Source organism: Myxocyprinus asiaticus, chromosome 21, assembly GCF_019703515.2.
Source record: "Myxocyprinus asiaticus isolate MX2 ecotype Aquarium Trade chromosome 21, UBuf_Myxa_2, whole genome shotgun sequence".
NCBI classification, from domain to species: Eukaryota; Metazoa; Chordata; class Actinopteri; order Cypriniformes; family Catostomidae; genus Myxocyprinus; species Myxocyprinus asiaticus.
Genome location: NC_059364.1, coordinates 38,725,236 through 38,749,920, shown reverse-complemented (window position 1 = coordinate 38,749,920; position 24,685 = coordinate 38,725,236). Strand labels below are relative to the sequence as shown.

The following is a 24,685-nucleotide window of genomic DNA, read 5'->3' as shown; positions in this document are numbered from 1 at the left end:
CTTCAATATATCCACATAATTTTCCTTCATGATGCCATCTATTTTTTGAAGTGCACCAGTCCCTCCTGCAGCAAAGCACCCCCACAACATGATGCTGCCACCCCCATGCTTCACAGTTGGGATGGTGTTCTTCGGCTTGCAAGCCTCACCCTTTTTTCCTCCAAACATAACGATGGTCATTATGGCCAAACAGTTTAATTTTTGTTTCATCAGACCAGAGGACATTTCTCCAAAAAGTAAGATCTTTGTCCCCGTGTGCACTTGCAAACTGTAGTCTGGCTTTGTTATGGCGGTTTTGGAGCAGTGGCTTCTTCCTTGCTAAGCAGCCTTTCAGGTTATGTCGATATAGGACTTGCTTTACTGTGGATATAGATACATGTCTACCTGTTTCCTCCAGCATCTTCACAAGGTCCTTTGCTGCTGTTCTGGGATTGATTTGCACTTTTCGCACCAAATACATTCATCTCTAGGAGACACAGTGCATCTCCTGCCTGAGGGATATGATGGCTGAGTGGTCCCATGGTGTTTATACTTGCGTACTATTGTTTTACAGATGAACATGGTACCTTCAAGCATTTGGAAATTGAACCCAAGGATGAACCAGACTTGTGGAGGTCCACAATTTTTTTTTCTGAGGTCTTGGCTGATTTCTTTTGATTTTCCCATGATGTCAATCAAAGAGGCACTGAGTTTGAAGTTAGGCCTTAAAATACATCCACAGGTACACCTCCAGTTCAGTACACCTCCTATAAGAAGTTAATTGGTTAATTGTCTAAAGGCTTGACATAATTTTCTGGAATTTTCCAAGCTGTTTAAAGGCACAGTTAACTTAGTGTATGTTAACTTCTGACCCACTGGAATTGTGATAGTCAATTAAAAGTGAAACAATCTGTCTGTAAACAAAAGTTGGAAAAATGACTTGTGTCATGCACAAAGTAGATGTCAGGAGGATCATCAGAGACTCCAGCCACCCGAGCCATGGGCTGCTCTCACTGCTACCATCAGGCAGGCGGTATCGCAGCATCAGCACCCGCACCAGCCGACTCCATGACAGCTTCTTCCCCCAAGCAATCAGACTTTTGAACTCTTGATCTCTCACGATCAATATACATCAGCACTGCACTTTATTAATCTTACACTGGACTGTCATAAATTATATTCTCTCTTAACTACACACTGGCAACTGACTATCAACCGACAGCCTGAATGTCAATACAGTACAATACAACCTACTGTATATTTTATATACACTTTATATACTATTTTTATTGTATGTGTATTCCAAATTGTATGTATGTGTATTCTATATTGTGTGTATTGTATACTGTACATTTGTATATTATTATTGCGTTGTGTAATTGTGTATATTAGATATGTAAATTGTGTTGTGTAAATCTGATGTTTATTGTAAACTGGAATATGTCTCATCACTGTCACGACTGCTGTGTTGCTCGGAACTGCACCCAAGACTTTCCCCACTATTGCACTTGTGCATATGGTTGTGTGACAATAAAAGTGATTTGATATGTCCTAAACGACTTGCCAAAACTATAGTTTGCTAACATAAAATCTGTGGAGTGGCTAAAAATTTTTTTTTAATGACTTCAACTTAAGTGTATGTAAACTTATGACTTCAACTGTAGTCAGGTTATGCAGGTTATGTTCAGAGAGTAAGTTGCTATGGCTACTAATATACCCTGAAAGTTACCTCCGTTTTTGGAACCGAAAGTTGAGGCTATACACTTACTCAGAGTAAACTTACCTGGGTAAGTCGCTTAACCTGCTTTCTGGAATACCCCCCAGGTCTGTATTTATGTTTGTTGCTTGAATCCAATTATCTGTGACCTGCAACAAAGCCTGCACCATTTCTCTAAACTACAGACTTGCATCTCCTTTCTTCTCACTGTTTCTCCATCTGTCTCTTTCAGAGCACTTTGTATTCTCTACCTTCATCAGTTCTCAAGTAACGCTTGGGGATTCTCATTTAAAGGTAATGGAATCACTCGTTGCCCATAATGACCTAATTAGCAGCTGAAATGTCTCGTAAAGGGTCAGTACTTTAGAGAAGGGAGAGTGTGTGCTTTTGGACTTAAGTAATTCACCCTGAAATGAAATTCCTCTGCCTTAAATTAATTTGCCGTACCTGTCTACTAATAGATTAAGAGGATTTTTGATGTTCAGGGTTGTTATTTGTAACGTCAAAGCCAACAAAATTGCATCTAACAATGAAAATTCAATGCATTTGATTGCAGAATTGATCATTTAGAATTACTATAATAATACACAAACAAATTTAGAGTGGGGTTTACATTTTTACTTTATTTTCAAGAATATGTTGCACACAATTCTTGGTGGCTTTAATTAGAAATATTCAAGTAAATGTTACTCATTGCATATACATTTTACCTAAGCAATGTAGCACTGAATTAAGCCATGCTTTTAAAAGTGTACTAACATTTCAATGCTTTTTGTAATGTACTTAGTTATGCACCACATGACACATGGAACTCTTCTTGCATGCAATGTAGCCTATTAGACAACATTACCTTGCTTTAATAGTGATAAAAACAAGATCCAACGCTGCGCACAAAGACCTCAAAACTTGGTGCACGAAACACATTGATGTAACCATCATTAAGCAATCATTAACATAACAAATAATTGTAAATAATTAGGGATGGGATGACATATAGAATTTCGATATATCACGAACCAAAAAAATGACATAACTCGATGTTTCTAAATTTGCAACATTGTTTTCTGTCCATGTGATTATAAATGAAATGACACATCAAACATCACAGTCTCTCTGTTGCTTGATTTTACCATTACTGCACTTTTTTCTACATTGTTTACAGGGTTCACAAAAGGTCATTGAAGTGCTTAAAGCGCTTGAATTTCGTTTTTAGAAATTTAAGTACCCGAATACCTGGAAAATCGCCTTGTTTTGATAAAAAGTGCTTGAGTTTAAAGTGGATCGTTTCCTCTGTGTAATGTGTGTCCATCAAAGATGAGGCGACTCCACTTTCATTGAATAATGTGTTAATATCCTTTCTGTTCTCTACAGTCAGGTAAAAAGAAATATACATTTTAATCTCAAACAGCATGAATGCGCTAAAGAAACGAGAGATTTTTGTTGATATTCGCTGAACTGGAACACTGTGAAATGCATGTTGAACTCTTAAAGTGACAGTAAACTTTTTAGCGTTTCTTATACAAATGAATGTAAACTCAATGTTTTTACTTGTAAATTGTACACATTATTTTGAACAGTGATAGCTCATATCATTATTATATATACCATTTCATGATATAATATTAATGAAAAGAATGTTGAATTTTTTGTATTTTTACTAAATTAAAATGTGATTACAATAATTATCAAAAACAAATGATAAAACATTTTTTTTCAGGATCAGTTCTGTTCAGTTCTATTGCTTGTTCTACACCTGATCAGACTGAATGTACCCCACTATTTTTTTTAAAGCTTATTTGTTTGTGATCTTTACTTATAAAGGTATGTGAGCAACAATTATTATTTAAACTTTGAGCATTCATAATGTGTATTAAAGAACTTTTTATTTTGATGAGAATTTATTATTTGTATTTTGCTAAATTTTTTTCAGAAAGTAAAAAAATGTCTTTAATATTTTTTAATTTAAGTGTTATATCAAATCGAGATTATATTGAATCGTAAACTTCATCGTATATCGAATCATGAATCAACTTATAAGCATTAATTTTTACATGTTAGAATTGAGTACAAATGTTGAATTTACTTATTATTTATAAGTTCACGTTTTAACTTTTTAAATGTAGAAAGTACTTAATCATTTCTGCTATATTTTTTTCAGTGTACCCTATGTGTTTTTGAATTTCTTAACCAGAATAAAATTCTTACATTTTTGTTAAGATTCCACTACAGTGTAAATTGTTATATGGGGTTACCTTCAGCAAATTTTTATCATGCCAAAATAATGATATCAGACTGAATTGTGACCAACTTTCAAACATCACATCGTTTATTTAATTAATTGTAATCTAATCGTTGTCAGAGCTGCGGTCAGATGATGGTTTATACCATGCAACGGTAGAAATGTGTGAACCAGTTGAGATTTTTCTCTACCCTTTATACCGTGGTAAATAATTATCGTAGCACTGTTATCAGAGGGCAGTACTTGACTTTATTATTTGCACATAAGTGCAATGAAGAAACATGGTGTTATGTGAAAGTACAGACCTGTCTCAAGCATGTCAATACGTGTTATGGTGTTTGGCATAATGCATAGCAGTTTAGTTGCATATTAATATAGAATTCAACTGATGTGTGCTCACAGGTGTGTGAATATCGGCTATTTTACAACAGCCTTAAATGTAGCACATCCATTTAGAGTTGAGACTGACCTATTTGTTTTATAAGATTATATATTATTATAGTTTTAATGTAGGCGAAACCAGGGCTAGTTGTCACATTTTTTACTCCAGTGAATATTTCTCTGATTAGGTTTATTTATAAAGGTCCATTTCTGCATAGCCTCATACCTTGAAGTCTTGGCTATGAAAAAGCTATTGAACATTTTCATTATTTTTGGCCAGAGAAAAAGATACAATTAATTGAACACGCACTGACCTTTTGTGACAACATACATCAATAGCTGGGTTTTAATGAGGTTATTTTATGTATATTATATCACAGTTCAAATCACAATTGCAATATTTTTCAAAGTAGTTTCAAGAAGTCATCTTGCTCTTTATGATGTCACTTGTTTTAGCCTGCGATGTTAAGAGAAATTGGCAACAGTAATCCCCGCTGCACATTAGGCCTGACCACATACACACACACACCAGCTGCTAGAGAGAGCTTAGCACTCTAGTGATCACAATAGCAGGTGGCTGTAGCCCATTGCATCACCGCCCGTGTCATAATGATGCCCATAGACCTTTGGTTTCCAAAGAACTTTGGACTTTGGGTCCATGCTAATCTAATTGTTATAATTGTCTTCCCCAGCACTTCCTTTTGAATATTCTGCTGTCAACTCTTCATCTCAAAAGAGCTGTTGGTCATCAAGACTTTGTTTCATATCACATTTATATTTCAGCAGCTCTGTTTGCATGTGAACTGCATTGATTATTTTGCATAGTTCTATCCCTGTAAGAGAAAAATGAAACTGAATTGCAGCTGTAGTGTATAAAGAACCCAAAGCGTGACTGTGTCTGTTGTTTGCGCCATTTGTGGGACGTCACCTCGGTCTGCTGCCAGCTCACAGCAGGCGGTTCATTGACGCACATCTTTTCTTGTCCCCTCCTCAATATCTCGCTTGCTTGTCCTCCTGACGTCAGCACTTTTACTATTTTTGTCCCCAATGGACATTTTTGTGGAAGTATAATTAAAATCCCTTGTTCCTGAATCTCAAATTGCCCTTTAGGTGTTGGGTTTTTTCCCAACCCTGTCATTCATTGAAAGGTCACAGTGGATACATTTATAAGAGAACGTATTTAGTTCATATGGACAGAATGGCCTATTTCTGTCAGTGTTGCCCTGGAGCTCATGTTACAGGTGTGGCAGACATTTTCAGTTGTCCAGTTGACACAGTTGAGTATTGGCATTTCCATTAGTATGAAAGTCTAATGGATAAATTATTGTAAATTAGGACAATTTTCATTTTTGGGTAGACAATTCCTTCATTCATTGTGCCTTTGTCTCCTTTCATTCTCTTTTTCCTGTTGCCTGAAGATTATCTGGAGCCTTTCCAAGGTTGATTCAGGTTCAAGTGGTTCCTGGCAATTGTGTCGATTGCATTTTGAGGCTGAGTGGATGTTCCCCCACCCAGGAGCAGCAGAGAAACTAAAAGAGCCACCTCAGCTATAATCCAAGCTACCAACCAACCCTGTGCTCACAGCCAAGGGTCCCATTACTATTATGTATTGTAATTAGTGATGTCTTGGTAAGGCAAGCATCACTATTACTATTGCTCATACTTGAGGTTTGGGTTTGTTCAAATTGCTTACCCTGAGGATGAAACTTCATTACTTAAATTGTCCCACATGTTTGTGCTTTGAACATTGATGATACCTCAACTTGTGAGGCTTGTTGAGGAGACGTGTGCTATTACATTACTAAGCAATCAGATGTATAATTTTTGCTAGGCGAATATTAAAATGGACATTAAAAAGAAATGGCTAATCGTAAAAAATTCTTTATTTAGATCTATGGAAATAATAAAGCTTTCTGACCTTTTTTCCCGACCTTAAGCAAATTTTACCCCCCCCAGTTCTCATTACTGTAACGCATCTGGACGTTTTACTATTCCCATTGTTTTCAGTGATGATTCCCATTTCAGTAAAAAAAGATTTGGTTAGTACAATTGTTTTTTTAATTGGCACATTTTTTTAAATAATCAACAGTTTAAATAATAATATAATTTTTTATCATTTATTATAATGACCATCTTTTTTCGCATTGCGGTAATAAAAATTTGCGTATTGGTCATGAAAAAAATCTTATTCACCCTAAAAAATTGGCTTAATTTTTATGTGCAAAATAAAATTTCTTAATTGTTTCTTTAGATTTCGGAGTAAATTGGAAAAACCTAGAGTTGTCAGATAAACATTTATTTAAAACTAGATTTTAGAAACTTTGTAAGATCAAAAAGTTTTGTGAGACCTTTCTGCCTTTTAAAGCTGGATTTTTACACAATCCCTTGTTGTGGAATTGGCACCGGCATCAATAAAATATATGATTGTGCGGGAGTGTGATTTCTTTGCATTTTCTATAAGCACAGATTATTCGAAATCCTGTTGAATTCGTGAATGATATAAGAGATCAGGTAGCTATAGAAACATGCGCTGGCCTTAACCTACAGGTACAGAATTAAACTGGCTAAACCTGAACCAGGTAAAAGCAATAAATGAAAAAGCCCCATTCCGATTACAAGTGTCCATATCCAATATTCTCTGCAGGTCTCTTAGGTATTTTTTAGAGGTGAGTCCTATATGCAGTGATGGTTAATTTACCCCATCACTCTTGGGGTTGGCTGGTGATATTAAACTTGTGATGAAAGCAGTTCAGTGTAGTCAGTACTGTGGCTCCCTGCATGGGATTTGTATTTACATGCCATAACACAGAAGCCCACTATGCCTTCTAGAGTGTGAGAGAAATGGGATGTGTCTTGGAAAGCTCTTGGACTGGACGATATGGCTACAAAAATTATACCTCAATATTTTTCAGCCTATTGACCATATTCTCTTTATCTCGATAGTTACGTGTTTGCTCTGTAATTATTTAAAGATGAAGTGTGTATCTTTTTCCTGTGTAAAAATACTTTTTCTTATCCCAGCTTAATATATCAGAGACAACTGCAAGGAAGCCATTAATATTCAGTAAGCTGTTTGAAAACAAACACTTATTTTTGAAATTCTGTTTGGTGGCGCTAGTATTGCGAAAATTACACTCTTCAGCTTTAAAAAAAATAAATAAAAAATAATCAGAGGAATAATTTCAACCATAAAGCCATTGTAGCACAAAGAATAATTTGATTTAATAATTTATTTATATACACCAATATACATTCACTGAGCACTTTATTAGGAACACTGTGTTCCTAGAAATGTGCACGAGGTGGTCTTCTGCTGTTGTAGCCTGTCCGCTTCAAGGTTCGACATTTGCATTATTTTTTTTTTTTTTTCTACCATTTTTCTCCCAATTTGTAATGCCCAATTCCCAATGCACTCTAAGTCCTCGTGGTGGTGTAGTGACTCGCCTCAATCTGGGTGGCAGAGGACGAATCTCAGTTGCCTCCATGTCTGAGACAGTCAATCTGCGCATCTTATCACGTGGCTTGTTGAGCGCGTTACTGCGGAGACATATTTTATGTGGCATCCATGCACAACTCACCACGCGCCCCACCGAGAGTGAGAACCACATTATAGCGACCACGAGGAGGTTACCCCATGTGACTATACCCACCCTAGCATCCGGGCCAATTTGGTTGCTTAGGAGACCTGGCTGGAGTAACTCAGCACGCCCTGTATTCAGAATCGCTACTCCAGGGGTTGTAGTCAGCATCTTTACTCGCTGAGCTACCCAGGCCCCCACATTCTGAGATGCTATTCTGCTCACTACAATTGTACAGAGTGTTTATCTGAGTTACCGTAGCCTTTCTGTCAGCTCAAACCACTGACCTCCGTTGACCTCTCTCATCAACAAGGTGTTTCCGTCCACAGAACTGCTGCTCACTTTTTGTTTTTGGCACCATTCTGAGTAAACACTAGAGACTGTTGTGCATGTAAATCCCAGGAGATCAGCAGTTACAGAAATACTCAAACCAGCCCATCTGGCACCAACAATCATGCTACGGTCGAAATCACTGAGATCACATCTTTCCCCCATTCTGATGGTTGATGTGAACATTAACTGAAGCTCCTGACTAGTGGTCGACCGATATATCGCCGAGGCCGATAAATCGGAAGATATTCTGACTTTTTTCTTTATCGCATCGTCTGATAAATTTACCCGTTTGCCCGATTTGTTTCTTGAGTGCGCCGAAAATCGCCTGCTTGCATGTGAAGCGACTGAGACATGTAAATGACCAGTCACGGTTCGTTTTGTTGTTACATGCCATCGTGTTACTACAATAATAGACCGGTATGCAACACAGTGTCATTTAAACGGTCTGCATATCAGAGCCGCGGCAGACGCGTTTGAGCTCATAATGTTAAAGTGCTCGCCTGTTTCATTTTCTCTCTCTCTCCTCAACAGTTCCCTGTAACTTAACAGTCTTGTCTAATGATAAAAAGGCAAATATCAATAAATCTAATATCATCTACCTGCAAATATGTGCATATCTCATTTAAACTTCACAAACACTGAGCAGAGCCATCCAACATCCTGTGGAGTACTCATTTATTTACCTCTAAAGCACGTATTCTAACAGTCTCTCCTCAACAGTTCCTTGACACTTTTAACATTCTTTTCTAATGATAAAAGGCAAATGTCAATAAAACTTCTATTATATACCATTTGCAAATATTCAGATATCTAGTTTAAATGGATGTAATTCACGAACCTCACGAAAATCCAGCGTTTTCTTCCCGTCGAGCGCTCATCTAATATCTTCCTCTGAAGAGCGTATTCTATCAGCCAGAATCAAAACTTCAGGATCAGGATTAAAAGTTCCTCTGATTTACAAATCATGACAACGATCACTCCGTGACAATCCAAGCAGGTGATTCAGCCCATTTAAACTGTTAGGAAATTGTTGTTCATGCCGGATCCGCATGAGCGCATGAGTGCAACTTCAAAGTAAAAGCGAGTAATTGTCTTATTCACTGTGTACTGAATGTACAATTGGTTTGATTCAGAATATTCAGAGTAAATGTGATTGCTAACGTGGACGTGCCATCCATGGTCGCTGGACTACTGTGTGTACTGTTATTTCCTTCTTTTATATTAACAATTTCATGTGCAAATAAATTACTAAAATTTGATGACTAAACAGAAGTCAGACGAAACTGCTTTCTACCATTTAAAATACAATCCAATTTTTTTAGATATATAGTTTTTTTTGTGTGAAATTGAGTAAATATAGGTTATTTACGATATTAAATTGTTGATATATTGGCATTGTATCGGCATATCGGCCACCCTGCTCTCTGGAATTCGCCATCGGCCATTAAAAACCCATATCGGTCGACCACTTCTCCTGACACGTATCTGCAAGAATAAGTAGGTGTACAGGGGTTCCTAATAAAGTGCTCAGTGAGTGTTAAAACAATGAATAGTAATAAAAAACCAACATATATTTTTAATAAAATATTTTTGTGAATGAACAGGGTGTGCCAAAACTACAACTTTACTCAAATATTTTTCAGTACAGTTTGAAACCCACATTATAATACTGAATTATTATTGTGAGACCCTCTCAAGTTTATTATTTATAGTAAAATACTAAATTATTATTATTTTGAGAATTAGATTTGTTTTATACAATAGTTGGCTAATATATATTTTTTGTCCTACAGTACATTGCGTCAACCATTCACTTTGAAGCACACAGAATACATTCATTAAATTGCAGTGCTTTGCGGTTTAATAATCACATATGACCATATCGCTATTTTAAAGTTATTATGATTAATTGTGCAGCTCTGAAGGATATTAGTGTAATGACGCACTCTTTAGGAGACATATTGGCCAAATAAAAAGCGCATCAAAATATATTGTGATATTCATGATATTGCTTTATTTTATATTGCCAGCAAAATCATCACGATTATATCATAAATTCATCTGCCAGCCATAATCCGATCCCTTGTTCAGTTCTGTTGCTCACTATGTTCACTTTCTGGAAATGTGATGTCTTCTAGAATCTCTTAAGTTGTCTGAACACTAGCGCAAGTGTAAATTTTGTGGAAAAAATCAAAGCCTTATTTTCTCTCTTTAAAATATTTTGTTTGTAAAAATTATGGTATCTTACATTCCTTAGGGAAATGGTCCCACTAACATTTAAGTATTACAGTTGTTATAAGATTAAAATGGCCCCACTTTTTATTGTTTATTTGTTCATTTTTGTATGTTCTAATAGACTATGCGAAGATGCACAGTGACATTATACAGCAATGATGTTGATAAATACCAGCACTTTAAATGCTCAACCTTGTAATTGTGTTGCAAATAATCAAGTTATCAGTGTACCAGTGTTTAGGACCAACAACCCTTGCTAGTGCCTGAATTCATGTTCGCACGATTCTGATTCATGTTGTAGGTGAACAAGGAGCAGGGATGAGACAAAGCCTTGCATTGACACCAGATACCGCATTCTCCTTCCCACATCTGAAGGAGCTTGATTCAGACACAGGAAAGCACTCTTGCCTCCGAGTTCCGTCGGTATTTATAACCAGAGCTCTTCTGGGATTTACTGGCATTCCAGATGCGCCACTGATATGACATTGGCGTAGACTGTCCAGATTTCCCAGTGTCCCTCTTCCTCTGCTGTTTTCCATCATGAAGAGTTACAGCAGTGGCAGTGATTGATGAAAGAAATCTCATATTCAAGCTGGCCACTTGGCAGAAAAGGAAGCAATTTGAATTGTTTTTCCAGAGTTGTTTAAAGGTGAAGTGTGTAATTTCTGAACCACTAGCGTCATTAAACAGAATTGCAAAAATAATGACCAAACCCCTAACTTTTATTTAATGCTGTCTGGGATGTTTTTCCTTAATGTCTCTGTACTCCTACAGTCAGGAAGTTCATAGTTAAGGCCAACTGAGTTCAAGCACTCTAATCCAGTGGAGAGATCCACGATCTCAGAGTGTCTGTCATGAAACATTTTTTTCACGCAGGGCTTTCCATCATCCTTGAAGCATGTGTTACTAATCACTCTCTGAAAGGCTTTGTATGAATGTTGTATAGAAATCAGTTTTTGGGCACACTCTTGACTTGAAGGAAACTAAAGGCTGGGTTATGCTTCATTTTTCTGTGTACTTTTACGCCACATGCACGGTCGGGTGTTCTTGCTTTTCGAAATATACTCTTTTGTCCTCAAGCCTCTACTGATGCGTTCAATGCATTTGCACTAGAACTGCTTTGGGATTAGGGTTGGGAACAGAGAACCGGTTACATTTTTTTTTTTTTTTGCAATGCAGTGACAATGAAATACTCTGACAGTGCTTCCCCCTACTGAGTCTACAGCCTGAAACTCGCAGCGTGTCCAGTGTATTCTGATTCTCGAACTAATGACTCTTATAAGCCGTCTTATAGAGTCCTATAAACTCTCTAAAAGAGCTCATATTATGCTAATTTACAGGTTCATAATTTTATTTTGGGGATCTACTACAATAGGTTTACATGCTTTAATGTTCAAAAAACACATAATTTTTCTCATACTGTATATTTCTTTTCCTCGCTCTTCATACTCTGGCCGAAATTCTTTGATTTACCTCCTGTCTCTTTAAAACTCCCCTTTCCAAAAAGCCCAGTCTGCTCTGATTGGTCAGCTGGCCTAGTAGAGCGTGTGTCAGAAATGTAACGGCCCTTACCATAACCGAGTTTCAGCTCTTGAGACTTCTTGTGCAGATGTAAACACTACTGTAAGTATGGTAACAGTGGTGTCGGTTTTTGCCGTACTAGCTCTAGCACGAGTCTGATAATGAATGAAATAATGAAAGTTTGGAAGAACAAGCTGATTGACCCGAACCACTTTTGCTAGCACGACTTGAGCAGGACGTTTCACAGAGGTAAATTTTAATTTAGTAGCTTTCTTACAAGTACACTGTTGATTATTGTGAACCTAACAAATCTTCAAGTAAAAGACACAAAGTGCATCTAAGTTAGTCATCTTTTGCTGGAATGGGTGCAGCCGAACTTTTGTCGCCAGTGAGCAAGTTAGCTGTGGACTACCGTGGATAGTGGCTGTAACATTACAGCTTGTAATTATATAATTATAAAAGACTCTTGAGATCGACAATTTTGTTACACAGTTTTAGGTAAAAGCCGGCCCAAAGCTGAATAGTAAAGCCTTACCAATACAATAACATTACATAGCAAGTTAGCTGAGCACTACCGTGAGTTGCAGTACCTAAAATGACCGTTTGTAAAAATAAATCCATCTCCACACTTGATCACTATTCATGATAGTAAGAACGACAAAGAATTTGCATAATTCTACACAACTGTAGGTAAAAGTGGGCCCGCAGCTGATTAGCAAAACTATTTCAACACAATAACATTAGGTAGCAGGTTAGCAGAGGCCTACAGCCAGTAGCGGATTTAGGCATGGGCGACATGCGCCGTTGCCCAGGGCAGCATCTTGCGGGGGGCGGCGTGAGGCACCCCCCCCCCGTCAACAACTTTAGGGGCGTGATGAAGCGGGTTTCACCCAGGGCACCATACTAGCTAGAACCGCCACTGCCTACAGCTGTGCACTGGGTGTACACCATAGCTACAACACAAAAATCTGCATTTGAGCTCTCGGTAGCAGATAAATTCACAAATAATCAATGCATAATTACAGGTGGTGATCCTGAAGCGCCAGATTGTCCCAACAAATTGGGAACTGCACCATCTTTCAGGAGTAACCGACTTGAAAATCCAGCATTGTTTGTGGTTGTACTGCTAAATAATTAAAATAAATTTTAACCACTGATTCTTCAATTCGTCTGCCTTTGGAAGTTCAAACAAAGAGGTTTTGCTTTCACAGTGAAGAAAACAGCATCTTTTCGACATGGTGACAACACTAACCCAACTCATCCTGGCCTTTGCTATAACTACGTTTGTTTGAGGGTGGGCCAAAGTAGCCCTTAGGCGGGCGTTATGCAAATGTGTCACATAGTGACAGATATATTACGGAAGAAATGGCTGGACTACAATCCAGCCGTTTCATGTAGTTCTTGAGCAGTGTTGTCTGTGGAGAGAATAACTCCCTTTTGCGTGGACTTTGTGCTTTGTAGCTTTGCAGACCGTTTACATGCACAAAGTGCTATGTTACACACTAAAGGAAAGGTAAAATCCCAAAAAGCATAATAGGGCCTCTTTAAATCTACAGTTCGAAATAGGGCTGGGCAATATGACGATTTATTTCTCTGGTGCATGCAAATGTGCAGTCCAGCAGGCTTCCCGATATTTGTGCTCCAGAGACAGGAGAGCGAAGAGCGGGATCACTCGGCCTACTCAAAACCTACGTAACCCATTTGAATTCTGAGGGGTTTTTTTGTTTTATTTTTTTTATTACCTTAAAGCACTATTGAGGAAGTCAAACATTTCACATCTAGACAGCCTGACATTTTAACCACCACTGATGAGGAAAACAGCTACAACACTGCCATGCGCCAAAATAAAAGGTTTTTAAACAAACCATCATAACCCTTACTAAAATTCTGTTCCAATGATGTTAGATATTAGGAATGATCATTGCTTTCAGATATTCTAATATTCTCTATAGAGATTACTTAAATCATAAGGAAAGTGTTTATATTCGTTCGATTTTTTTTTTTTTTTTTTTTTTTTTTTTTTTTACTTATGTATTATTGTGTTTGTTGCATTGCTTTGAGAAGATGTGAGTTTCTTAAGGAAAGTTTATAATAATAATAATAATACTGGTTAATAACATATTAGACTGAAATGTGGCATAATGTGAAATTTAGCACTATGGTGAGGCTGATTTAAAGCCATGTTTAGCCCTATTCAGGGACTAGTTTTCCCTGATGAGGTTAGGGAAATGTGTGTTTCACAGACGTACTTTGTGATTTTAATCCTGTCTGAATCGGAGAAGTCTGTGTTTTTCCTCACACAACCTCTGTAAAAATTCCAGAGGAAATTACCTACTGTTTTTTGGCTAACTCTAGGGTCCTCTGAGAAAACTAATCCCGTCCGAATGTCTGTGATTGCTGATAGTGAATTTTCAAAACAATTCTCCTAATGTATTTAAAAATTCTTGAACTACTGTTAAGATTGTACTTATACTGTTAAGATAATCTTCTGCCTGCTGCGCACCTTTTAATTTGGATGTAGATTGGTTTGCCATACGACGAACAAATAAGAAAATAAAGTCAACAAGGAGAGCCAAATCGCGGAAACTGCTAAGACTGACCACTGTAATATCAGCGTCAGGTAAGATACTCACCTTAATTTCTCAGCTCAATCAATTAATGTTATAATGATATAATTCACATTTAAGTCTTGTTTATTTTAGTGGGTTTATTATAAGCAGCCACTTCTATAAACTCATGTCAAGCTTACTTTAATAATTACAATTATTCAAAAAAGTTAAATTGATAAGTAATTTTAAATGTGAACAGGTAAAGTTTAAAAGATATGTTAATTTTATCACCTAAATGAATTCATTGTGTTCAACCTTCTGCAACATCTAGAAAACAGACACTCCCACCTCTGTAATAAACATGGAGATCTTTAGTCCCATCTGAATGAGTACATTAAATCTCAGATGTCGGGTGATAATAATTGTAAATAAAACGTCGATTAGAAAACTATTCCTGTCCGAATAGGGCTTATGACTGTGTTTGTCAAGTTCCAAATAAAAAGACAATGATAAAAGAGGTAGTTTTCATTTATAAAGTATTATCCAAAAATAGACATTATTTAATATATAACCAATTTGTATTGATTTTTTTTTTTTTTTTTAAAGAAAACATTTACTATATCGTTATACATATACACTGATGAGCCTAAACATTATGACCACCTGCCTAATGTGCTGTTGGTCCTCCGCATGCTGCCAAAACATCGCCAACCTGCTGAGGCATGGACTCTGCAAGACCCCTAAAGGTGTCATGTGGTATCTGGCACCAAGGCATTAGCAGCAGATCCTTCAAGTCCTGTAAGTTGCGAGGTGGAGTAGCCGTGGATCGGACTTGTTGATCGCACATCCCACAGATGCACAATTGGATTGAGATCTGGGGGATTTGGAGGCCAAGGCAACACCTTGAACTCTTCATCATGTTCCACCATTCCCGAACAATATGTGCAGTGTGGCAGGGCGCATTATCCTGCTGAAAGAAGCCACTGTCATCAGGGAATACCATTGTCATTAAGGGGTGTACCTGGTCTGCAACAATGTTTAGATAGGTGGCATGTGTCAAATTGACGTCTACATGAATGACCGGATCCATGGTTTCCCAGCAGAACATTGCCCAGAGCATCATACTCCCTCCACCGGCTGGTCATCTTCCCACAGTGCATCCTGGTGCCATCACTTCCCCAGGTAAACGGCTTACACGTACATGGCGGTCCACGTGATGTAGAAGAAAACGGGACTCATCGGACCAGGCGACCTTCTTCCACTGCTCTAAGGTCCAGTTCTGACGCTTGAGTGCCCATTGTAGGTGCTTTCAACGGTGGACAGAGGTCATCATGGGAAGTCTGACCGGTCTTTGGCTACGCAACCCCATACGCAGCAGGGTGTGATGCACTGTGTTGTGACACATTCCTCCTGTAACCATCATTAAATTTTTCTGTGGCTTGTGCCACAGTAGACCTTCTGTCGGACCTCTACCTCGTGCATCCATGAGCCTTGGGCACCCAACACCCTGTTACTGGTTTGTGGTCTGTCCCTCCTCGGACCACTGTCAGTAGGTACTCACCACTGCTGACTGGGAGCACCCCACAAGCCTTGTCATTTCAGAGATGCTCTGACGCAGTCGTCTGGCCATAACAATTTGGCCCTTGTCAAAGTCGCTCAGGTCTTTAATCTTGCCTATTTCTCTTGCATTCAACACATTGACTACGAGAACTGTTTGTTCGCTTACCATCTAATCTACCCATACCTTGACATGTGGCCTTGGTTTTGATGACAAGATGGTGCTGCAGATGGCAGCCTCAGTGTGGAGCTCTCCAATTCATTTTTTGTTTTTGTTTGTTTGTCATGTGTTTAGTAATTTTTTTCCAATCAGTTTTACCAGGGACGAACTGCTGAACATTCAGAAGCACATACCAGACAATCTTTTCCCGGTTTATGACTATTCTGACATTTTGCTCTACATTTTAGTCAGAGGCGCAGCTGTGTTGTTCAAGCACGCTATGAGACGCAAGTGAGGGAAGCGAGTCGGCGCGCTGGTCAAGCTCCAACAGCGTGGCTTTCGAACAGTACTGCCAAGTATTCATCTAGCAAATCTCCACTCTCTTCCTAACAGAACAGATGAACTACATCTCCTCACCCATACAAACAAGGACTTTTCAAACTCTGCCGCCTTGTGCTTCAGCGAAACCTGTAGTTAAGACTGTAAAGAGATTAACCAATGAAGCAGAGCTGGAACTACAAGCCTGCTTTGACTGCACTGATTGGAGTGTTTTTGAAGCTGCAGACACCAATCTGGACAAGCTCTCGGATACTGTGACATCATATATCAGTTTCTGATATACTTTCCTACTAGGACTTATTTAATGTTCAACAATGACAAACCATGGTTTACAGCAAGACACAGGGAGCTTTGTCAGGCCAAAGAGGATACTTACAGAAGTGGGTATAAAATCTTGTACCATCAGGCCAGAAACACACTGACAAAAGAAATTAGAGTGGCTAAAAGAAGCTACAAGTTTTCAGCTAACGACCCTACATCAGTGTGGAGAGGCGTGAAAGATATTACTAACTACAAGACACCATCCCTCAACACTGTAGGAAATCAACAACTGGCTGACGACCTGAATATGTTTTACTGTAGATTTGAAAAGCCCAGTCTCACACCCCACATCCGCTCTGACCTTCACTTCACACAAACATCAACACCTCCTGCAACCACCCTACTGCCCCCTCCTGCTACTCAACTAGCACTTAAGATCTGTGAAGAGGATGTGTGCCGGGTCTTCCGGAAACAAAAGACAAGGAAAGCACTGGGCCCAGATGGTGTTTCACCCACTTGTCTAAAATCCTGTGCTGACCAGCTGGCCCCCAGCTTCACTAGGGATGTACGAGACAAGTCGACTAGTCGATTCAGTTCTGATGCTGCTAATCGACATTGGAATTGCTAGTCTGTTTTTGAGAGACTGGTGTTGGCCCACCTGAAGAACATCACTGGACCCTTTCTAGATCCCCTTCAATTTGCTTATCGAGCAAACAGGTCTGTGGATGATGCAGTCAACATGGGATTGCATCATTTCCTGCAACATCTGGACAGACCAGGGACATATGCAAGGATCCTTTTTGTGGACTTCAGTTCGGCTTTCAACACCATCATCCCAGCTATTCTCCAGACTAAATTAAACCAACTCTCTGTTCCCACCTGTATCAGTCAGTGGATCATCAGCTTTCTGACAGATAGGCAGCAGTTAGTGAGACTGGGGAAATTCACTTCCAGCACCTGTACATCCAGCACTGGTGCCCCCCAGGGATGTGTGCTCTCCCCACTACTCTTCTCCCTGTACACAAATGACTGCACCACCAAGGACCCCTCTGTCAATCTCCTGAAGTTTGCAGATGACACTATTGTCATTGGACTCATCCAGGATGACAATGAGTCCGCATTCAGAAGGGAGGTTGAACAGCTGGCTGTCTGGTGCAGTCAAAACAACCTGGAGCTGAACATGCTCAAAACAGTGGAGATGATAGTGGACTTTAGGAGGAACACCCCAACACTGAGCGCCCCCACCACCACCACCATTCTGAACAGCACTGTGGCAGCAGTGGAGACATTCAGGTTCCTGGGCTCTACCATCTCACCGGATCTGAAGTGGGAGACCCACTTTGGCTGCATTGTGAAAAAGGCCCAGCAGAAGTTGTACTTCCTTCACCAGCTGAGGAAGTTCAACCTGCCACAGGCATTGCTGATACAGTTCTACTCAGCAGTCATTGAGTCTGTCCTCTGCACTTCAATAACTGTCTGGTTTGGTTCAGCTACAAAATCGGATATCAGAAGACTACAAAGGACAGTTCGGACTGCTGAGCGGATTATTGGTTGCTCCCTGCCCTCCCTTCAAGAACTGTACACTTCCAGAGTGAGGAAAAGGGCTGAAATAATTACTCTGGACTCCACTCACCCAGCCTACTGCCTTTTTGAACTGTTGCCTTCTGGCCGGCGCTACTGAGCACCAGAACCATCAGGCACAAGAACAGTTTTTTTTCCCTCAGGCTATCCATCTCATGAACATTTAATACTGCCCCATTGAGCAATAATTATGTGCAATACACAGTTTAGTCTGTATATATTTATCCAACATATCCTACCTCTTCTGCCATTACATTCCCTTGCACTATCTGTATATAACAGATTTGTATTTGTACATATATATGTGTGTGTGTTTGTGTATGTACGTGTGTGTGTGTGTGTGTGTGTGTGTGTGTGTGTGTGTGTGTATGTGTATATATATATATATATATATATGTGTGTGTGTTGTGTATTTCTATAAACACTACCATTCAAAAGTTTAGGGTCACTTACTCATTCTTTATTTTTTTCACATTTTAGAATAATAGTAAATTCATCACAACTATGGAATAATAGAAATGGAAATATGGGAATTATGTTGTGACTAAAATCCAAAATAAATCAAAACTATGTTGTATTTTAGCATCTTCAAAGTGGCCACACTTTGCCTAGATTTTGCAGAAATGTACTCTTGGCATTTTCTCAACCAACTTCTTGAGGTATCACCCTGGGATGCTTTTTAAACAGTACTGAAGGAGTTCCCATCTATGTTGGGCACTTAGTGGCTGCTTTTCTTTATTATTCGGTCCAAGTCATCAATTTCAAAAACTTATTTTTTTTTAAATAAAATGTTAGTTTTGTATTTAAATAAATATGTTGGCACAATTATATTTTTGTCCACAAAACTAATTTCAGACATTTAATCATATGCCTTCAGATCAAAAGATTTTTAAGATCATGAGAAACATTTCAGGCAAGTGACCCCAAACTTTTGAGCGGTAGTGTATACTTATTTTCTATTCCCTTTTTTATTATCTCTGTCTTGTATTGTTTGTGCACTGGAAGCTTCTGTTACCATGACAAATTTCTTGTATGTTTAAGCATACTTGGCAGTAAAGCTCATTCTGATTCTGTTAGATGATCAGCGTTACTCGGTTCACCTGTGAGTGGTGATAATGTTTTGGCTCATCAGTGTATATCGTTGTTGTGATATAAAATTATTTATATCGTGAAATGATACCCGCTAAAGGCAGGTGGTTTTGTTTGTGGGCATGTGTGTGTAGATTTGTAAGTTAATTCACTGACGACTAATAAAAGACTGCTGTGACTTCACACTTGCATGGGAGTCTCCATCTGTGCTTGAGCTTGGCTTGTCTTTTCATTTTACACAGATATGTCTGCTTCATTAAGCTCTCTTGAAAGGCAATACAGTTGCCATTTTTGTTTGCATTGCAAAAGGACATGGACAAAGCACCTTTGATTTGGAAACCTCAGTCACTCTAGATGTCATGTGGTCTCCCTCTCACAGTGGCTTTCTCTGAAACTCTATAACAAACCATACTGAAGCTCTGTTTCGTTCCAGACTGCTGGTGCGTAAACCCGGGAAATATTTTGTTTGTTCTTATTATTCCACATTTCCTTTCACCTGCTCACTCCCTTTTCATCATGCTCTTGTTTTTCTGCTTTAATTCTTTCAGGCCAGTCATAATTCTCAATATGTCTGTGTCTTGCTTGGAGCGCAATAAGCTCTCTGTCTAATTAAACTAGTAGAGAAATGCTCTGCATGGCTTGTCCTGTGTTGTCTCTCATTGCTAGCAGGGTATTTTGAAACAGTGGTTGCATCTGTTGAATAGCTCCTGGAAACTGGCTGTCTCCAAGCGGTTGCTACTGTACAAAATTATTTCTTCTCTCCCAAGAGCCTAGTGGTATGAGCATTTTAGTAAAAAGTTTAAATGGGGGAAAAATTCATCCCCTTTTTGTTTTAATGACAGCATGCATTCCATAAGGATGTGCAAAACCAGATGTTAAGCAGCATGATTTTCGTGCCTCCTCAGGGCTTCCTCTGGGCCAACGGCCAATTACCTTTGGCCTGCCGTTTACCCTTGGGCCAAAGATGGCCAACTGGGAATTGAGGCAGGGGCAATGTCAAAGGCAGGTCGCCAGCACCAAGATACTAATTTCCCAATTTTTCATATCTAGCTACCAGCTTATCTCAATGGAGAATGGAGAATCGTCAGTACTTGTCAGATGAAATCAGGGCTATTCTGAATATTTGGACTGATGAAAATGTGCAACGTCAGTTCAGCGACGTCTGCCGAAACGAAGATGTGATTAAGTATATTGTCGCCGAACTTGCCAATTTGTGTATCCAGCGCACAAAAGTACAGTTTGGGAAAAAATGTAAAAATTTGCAGGCGCATAAGGGCCTGGGTAGTTCAGCAAGTAAAAACGCTGACTACCACCCCTGGAGTGGTACTTTGACACATACCACCTACCTAAAGATTGTTGCAGACCACGTACACCCCTTCATGGCAACAGTATTCCCTGATGGCATTGGCCTCTTTCAGCAGGATAATGCGCCCTGCCACATTTCAAAAATCATTCAGGAATGGTTTGAGGAACATGACAAAGAGTTCGAGTTGTTGACTTGGTCTCCAAATTCCCCAGATCTCAATCCGATTGAGCATCCATGGGATGTGCTGGACTAACAAGTCCGATCCATGGAGGCCCCAGCTCGCAACTTACAGGACTTAAATGATCTACTGCTAACGTTTTGGTGCCAGATGCCACAGGACACCTTCAGAGGTCTTGTGGAGTCCAAGCCTCAACAGGTCAGAGCTGTTTTGGCGGCACGAGGGGGACGTACACAATATTATGACGGTGGTTTTAAAGTTGTGGCTGATCTGTGTGTGTGTGTGTGTGTGTGTGTGTGTGTGTGTGTGTGTATGTGTGTATATGTATGTATGTATGTATGTATATGTATGTATATATATATATAATATAATATATTATATATGTGTGTGTGTGTGATCTACATCATTTTGAGTCACTTTGTCCCAGAAACACATTTACTAAAGTAAAAGGAGAAGCTTTTAAATGTTTAAATCTCGACAGTGGTTTGGAATACAAACAAAATAATTATATCACTAGAATGCTTGCTTGTTTCTGGGTGAGACTGACTCAAAATTATGGAGCAGGTCATATATATTTGATCAAATGTATAATATAATTTCCCAGACAAATGAAATTCCGAAAAACTGTCAGACCCATCAATTTGCGGTTAGCACGCACATTCTGTGACGCATTGAATTATAGCCCTTAAAGGGATAGTTCACCCAAAAATTAAATTTCTTTCATCATTTACACACCATCATGACATCCCAAATGTGTATGACTTTCTTACTTCAGCAGAACACATTTGAAGGAAAATATAAGAAATATCTTAGCTCTGTAGGTCCTTAAAATGCAAGTGGATGTTGATCCAAATTTGAAGCTCTAAAAACATAAGACAGTCGGCATAAACGTCATCCATACTGCTCCAGCAGTTAAATTAATGTCTTCTTAAGTGAAATGATCACTTTTGGTGTAACAAAAAAAATCAATATTTAAGTACTTTTTAACTATAAATCATCGCTTCCGGTCAGCAGCAGTATACACATTCACGAGAGGGCGGAGTTCACACGGTCTCTCGCGTTGGCATGTTCGGACGTAATCTCACGTAATGACGTTTATGCTGACTGTCTGTTTTTTTTGGAGCTTCAAAGGTTGCATCACCATCCACTTGCATTTTAAGGACCTACTGACCTAAGATATTTTTCTATTTCAATTCTTCAAATGTGTTCTGCTGAAGAAAAAGTCATATACATCTGGGATGGCATGAGGGTGAGTAAATGAGAGAATTTTCGTTTTTGGGTGAACTATCCCTTTAAGCTGGCAAGAGTTTCGAACTCTGTTTGCGGCATTGCTCGATCCAGTTCCCTCTCTCTAACATTTTCTGTCCTTTCTCTGTTTTCCTCTGAGAAAAATAAATAAATAAAACAATTACTTTCATATGTTCAGTGTCAGTATAAGTTAAGGAGCTGAATGTGATTCAGCTACACACTGAAGGGTGTTTTATATTCACCCTTTGTGAAGTCTGTGAACACTTGACTTGAAATGTCACTTGAGGCTCATGTAGCTGAGTGGCACAGATGTCAAACTGAAGATGTCACACACACATGTGCACAGTTTTTCTTATGTCTTTCAGAGGCAAAGGTATATCAGCTCACTGCAATGTTCCATACAAATTAATTTAGTCCATTTCACAATGCTGGTATGCTCACCGCCCCAGTGCACCTTTTTGGTTCCTGGTTCTGTATCTCATTGTTAGCAATTGGATCTTAGACTTTGCATTAGCTCCTGAGGCATGGATAAAGACACCTCATGCAACAGCAATTTAGGCTGGAGCTGAATGAAATGAGGATGGACTTTTTTTTCTTCATCTCGCTCAGCTCTTTATGATGGATATTACTCCTTCTCCGTAACTGCTTTTGTGAGATGCTAAAAGGGACAAGGGATGCTATAACGGGCATTAATGTAACTTGTCTCTTATGATCAGTTTTCTCTTTCAGGTCAACTACTGTCATGGTCAAGTAGCAGTTTTCAGAGAAACTTTCTGAGCAAATAACATCTTATAAACGTATTTATGACTCTTTGTCTGAATAATAACAGCTCTTCAGACTGTGGTTGTACTGTAGAACACTCCAGCCTCGCCCACGCTGAAAACTACTGACTGTTATCTGCATTTATTTTTGTTCAAAATTCTAAATAAATCTGATTGTGACATGTGTATTTAGAATAGTCGATACTTGGCCATATTGCATATTTATGTATAATTCAGTCTTTTCTCTGATAAGAGGAGCTTTTTTCCCAAAGTGTGTGTATTGTTTTGTCTTGTGTAACATTTGTGCTGTTTTGGGTTGGTGTGTGGAGTTTTTTTTGTGAAGTGTGGCTTTTTTGTTACAGTAAAGCACCATTTTGAGAGTGCTTGGCAGAATGGTTGAGAGCTGTGTTAAAGTGCTCTGTATCGTTCAGGTGTGTGTGAAGAGCAAGATCAAAATTAATGGAGGGTGTTACTCATTTAATTAGACCCCTTCTGTTTCATTAGCTGTCATAGACCTGAGAGGTGACACACACACACACACACACACACACACACACACACTTTCATTCACACAGAAATACTGTGTCTAAATTAGAGTTAGACTGAAGACAGCACTGTATAATGGCTCCTGTATAGGCCATGTCCCAAATGGCACCATAAGCCCTTGCAGTCCTCCTCTGATTCCAGACTTTGGTGAGTGCAGACCGATGGGGTGCTAGTCAGCAAGTCCATTAGGGTGCATGAGTGATAAAGTGTGACTTCAATCAGATAAAGGCGTTTTCATACATTTACGTTTTTTTTTATTTGATTATTATTTGAAAAGTCATGACATTGATGGAAAGAACCACACTTTAACTCTTGGATATTTGTGTTGAACACACTGACAATAAAGCATTAGGGATAAGAAAGCGCACATATAACAAAATATAAACCCTATCTTTTTAATATTTGGAGAACAAATAAACATGAGTCAGACACCTGGGTGGTTGCATGCATGTGCTTAAACCAGTCAAATGTATAGAAAGGAGAACATACGTCTCACACACCGCTGTATTTCGCAAAATCATTATTTTTATACACACAGCCACACTTCTCCAGGTATAAATATCGCTGATAAAACTGACATTGGTATTTAAATAAATATAATGAATTTTACAAGATACAGCTATGTGCAGGACAATACTCTCTCTTGTCTTAATGTTTTAGAGACTCAAATTAATACTAAAATCCTCTTTGAAGCAACAATAACAAAGGTTTAGTGTTAGATTGCTTTTAAGAACGTAAAACATACTCAAAAACTATTCAGTAAAAACTGGATAGGAGTAGTTCCATCTCTGGACAACTGAATTAAACAAAGTTTTGAACCGATTATACACATCAGACTAAAAAGTGATACTTTATACACAAGATAAGCAAGTGACCCGTCATTGCCAATCAGGAAAAAATGATTATTGAAATCAATATTTAATCCACGATTGATTAATCCTCATCCGCCATGTTTTTTCCTCTGGCTCAGAAACTCCAGTCCGCTGTGATTGGTCGATAGGATCAAAGACTGTTGGGCAATAGTTTGCTGTAAAGCTCGCACTGATGCGGGCTCAGCCAAAGGGCGCATTGAGGGTGCAAAGGGGGTGCATCGTTTATTTGCGTCTTGAGCTTTCCATCCAGCGGTT

At 38.8% G+C, this 24,685-nt stretch overlaps 1 protein-coding gene across 3 annotated transcripts in view; it reads left to right on the top strand.

Moving 5' to 3' along the window:
- The window catches only part of LOC127412292 (tight junction-associated protein 1-like), a 144,436-nt gene that overhangs the window by 16,957 nt on the left and 102,794 nt on the right, over window positions 1-24,685 (top strand). Inside the window, exon 2 of one of the 3 annotated variants that reach the window (XM_051648532.1) lies at window positions 14,505-14,603. The exons of the other annotated variants lie outside the window; for them this stretch is intronic. The gene's annotated coding sequence lies outside the window, so the exon portion shown is untranslated. The remainder of the gene's footprint in view (window positions 1-14,504; window positions 14,604-24,685) is intronic. 3 annotated transcript variants of the gene reach the window in all.